Source organism: Lynx rufus, unplaced genomic scaffold, assembly GCF_022079265.1.
Source record: "Lynx rufus isolate CCGP_SWC_20201006 ecotype Redwood Valley unplaced genomic scaffold, mLynRuf1.p SCAF_4, whole genome shotgun sequence".
NCBI lineage: Eukaryota > Metazoa > Chordata > Mammalia > Carnivora > Felidae > Lynx > Lynx rufus.
This window is the reverse complement of record NW_025814856.1, coordinates 51,186,081-51,189,981: the sequence shown is the minus strand read 5'-3', so window position 1 is coordinate 51,189,981 and position 3,901 is coordinate 51,186,081.

The following is a 3,901-nucleotide window of genomic DNA, read 5'->3' as shown; positions in this document are numbered from 1 at the left end:
CCCACATACACACAATGGTTCTCTCTCTCTTTCTCTCAAAATAAATAAATAAACTTAAAAAGTGTACAAATGGTCAGAAGGGAAGGGCAATGATTGAAAAGCATGATCATTTAGATCAGTGATTTGTGACTGCTTTTGTGCAGCAGTCTTCCTTGGAAGCCTGGGGATCCCTACTCAGAATGAAGTTAAAAAAAATTTTTTTATACATTTATTTATTTTTGAGAGACAGAGCACAAGTTGGGGGAGGGGCAGAGAGAGAAGGAGGCACAGAATCCGAAGCAGGCTCCAGGCTCTGAGACATCAGCACAGAGCCCGATGCGGAGCTCGAACTCCGTGAGATAAGGACCTGAGCTGAAGTAGGACGTTTAATGTTTAACCAACTGAGCCACCCAGGCGCCCCCAAAATGAAGTTTTTAAATGCACAAAATAAAATATATAAGATTACAAAGAAAGCAAATTGTATCAAAATGAAGTTCTCCAATTTTTAAAACATGTACAGCAGTGAAAACTCCTACCCTCAACTCTGCTCCACATCTTCCCAGGTCTCAACCCAGTCCACCTGACTCTACCCGACAAAGGAAACATTTTGTGTTCATTTTAAAGTTACTGTATGTATTTCCAGAGTTTAAGCACATACAACCAAATGTAAAGTCATATTCTTATTTTACCCTTTTTAAAATACAGAGGCACTGTATTATACACACTATGAAAGACCTTGGTTTTTATTTTCACTTAATAATATATCTTGGAAGGCGCCTGGGTAGCTCAGTCAGTTAAGTGACCGACTTCGGCTCAGGTCATGATCTCGTGATTAGTGAGTTCAAGCCTCACATCGGGTTCTGTGCTGACAGCTCAGAGCCTGGAGCCAGCTTAGATTCTGTCTCCCTCTCTTTCTGCCCCTCCTCTGCTTGCACTCTGTCTCTCTCTCTCTCTTTCAAAGATAAATAAACATTAAAAATTAAAAAAAAAACAATAGATCAAATTAAAAAAAAACAATAGATCTTGGAGATTTTGCCCAGATCATTCTCACTTATTTTTTTTTGTAGCTTCCTAGTGTTATTCCATTATATGAATATAAGATAATTTATTTAACCTGCCTCTCTTGTAGGATTTTTGTATCATTTCCAATATTTTTCTATTACAAACAGCTTCAGTTAATAACCTTATGCACATTTCATTCATGGGCAAGTAGATCTATAGTCTGGAATCCCAGAAGTGTTATTGCTGGGTCAAAGAATATATGGTGACTGTAATTTTGATAGATCTGACCATATTGCCTCCCATAGCGGTTAGACCAATTACATTCTCACCAACAATGTGTTAATCTGTCTGACTCCTTGCTTCCCCACAGCTTTGCCAACATTTGCTAGTCTGATGGGGGAAGAATTGCATCTCTGAGTACTTTTGTGTTGTATTTCTATTTATTTTTTTTTAATTCTATACATGGGATTAAAATGTCTTTTCATATGTTTAAAGGTCATTTGTATTTCATTTCCCTAAACTACGTTCATATCTTTTGCCCATTTTCTACCGTGTTTTTGGTCTTAGTTTATATATAGATAGACGAGGAAGGAGAGAAAGAGAGAGAGAGGAGATCAGCATCTTGCCTATATTAGTTGCGATATAGCTTTCTTTTTTTATGTCTTTTGACTCTGCTCAGGTATGACAAGTTGAACATGCAGAATACTTTTTAAATGTAGTTGAATGCATAATCTTTAATGACTTCTCAGTTTTGAGTCATAGGTACAGTCCTTCTCCACTCCAAGGCATCACAAATGATTTCTAGGCACTTCAGAGTTTGAGAACTGCTCAGATATTTGCCTCTCCCACTGGAATGTAAGCTCCCCAGACAGGGACAAGAACTGAGTCATCTGTGTCCTCAGCAGCCCATAGTGCCTGGCTTAGTATAAATGCTCAAGAAAATGCTTGTTGAATAAATAAATGCCAACGGGCTCCAAACCATCCTCTTCTCCTGAGCACTGTGAAGAATTCTCAGGTCCATGGAGCCATCCTCCACCTTAAGGCAGATGCTCTTGGGCTTTACCTTGTGACTATCTTTTTCTATAAATTTTTTTTTAACATTTATTCATTTTTTGAGAGAGAGAGGGAGAGAGAGAGTCAGAGTGTGAGCGGGGAAGGGGCAGAGAAAGAGGGGAGACAGAATCTGAAGCAGGCTCCAGGCTCTGAGCTGTCAGCACAGAACCCAGTGTGGGGCTTGAACTCGTGAACCATGAGATCATGGCCTGAGCCGAAGTTGGAAGCTCAACTGACTAAGCCACCCAGGTGCCCCTGTGGTTATCTTTTTCTTATCTGTGTCTGCTTTCCATGATACACAGGGATTCATCAGGGCCAGACTGCTTCTGAGTCATCCATTGGCCTACCATGGGACAACTAATCACATGTTAGACATTCAATAAATGTTTGAGGTATGAATGTCCAAAGGAGGGGCCCAATCCATTTCCCAGTACAAACTACTGTTTGTACTTTTCTTCCAACTCTTGGACTGTCTTTTTTTTTTTTAACATTTATTTTTGAGCCAGGGTGGAGGGCAGTGCGGAGAGATAGTGGTGGGGAGGGCTACAGAAAGAGGGAGACAGAGGATCTCAAGTGGACTCTATGCTGATGGCAGTGAGCCCGATGTGGGGCTCAAATTCATGAAACATAAGATCATGACCTGAAATTTAAGATACAAAATAGATGAATATAGGGAAGAAATCAAAAATAATATAAAAACAGGGAGAGGGACAAAACATAAGAGACTCTTAAATACAGAGAACAGAGGTTTGCTGGAGGGGTTGTAGTTGAGGAGATGGGCTAAATGGGTAAGGGGAATTAAGGAATCTATTCCTGAAATCATTGTTGCACTATATTCTAACTAACTTGGATGTAAATTAAAAAATAAATAAATTATTAAAAAAAAGAAAGATCACGACCTGAGCTGAAGTCAGATGCTTAACCTAGTGAGCCCATCCAGGCACCCCGACTCTTGGACTGCCTTAAAGTTTAGTGACCCATGCTCCTGTCTCCTCACCCTGCTCATTCCCTTTGCAAATCCTTTACACTGATGTTTCCTTTGCCTCGAATGTTCCACCAGGACTTCAAACAGATTGGTTCTTATCAGTAGGATTTAGCTTGAAGTTCACCTCCTCTGAGGCTTTGCCTAAACCCAGAGACCAATGTAACTTGCCAGCCATTTGTTATCATACCACTTTATTGAACATCATTATCTGAAATTCTTCTGTTTATTTTGCATATTCATACATGGTCTGAGTGCCCCTTGACCCTGGGAATGTCCACTCCTTGAAGCATGGGACAAGACTATCTTCTTCCCTGCTGCATTCTCAGCTCCTGGGAGGACTGGCATATAGTAAGTGCCTAATAAATATTTGCTAAATGAACGAATGAATTACTGATGGCTGTCTGGGAGCTCCTCTAGGAAAGGATTTCGATAATAATAATAATAATAATAATAATGATTTATTGAGCCTGAAGGATGCACTAAGTTTAAGTTTTTTAATTTATTTTGAGAGAGAGAGTGAGTATACGTGTGAGAAGGGGAGGGGCAGAGAGAGAGAGAGGGAGAGAGAAAATCCCAAGCAGGCTCCATGATGTCAGTGAGGAGCCTGACACGGGGCTCAAACTCATGAACCATGAGATCATGACCTGAGCCCAGATCAAGAGTAGGTCGCTTAACTGACTGAGCCACCCAGGCACCCCAGGAGCTATCTTTAATTCCCATTTATCAGATCCAACTGAAGCCTAGAAGAGTTACATCACACAGCTAATGCTAGACCTCTAGTTCTCAGAGTGGGGTTCCTGAGGAGTCACACCCTCAAGATCACCTGGGAATCTGTTAGAAGTGCAGTTTCTTAGGCTCCACCCCAGTCATACTGAGTTGGAA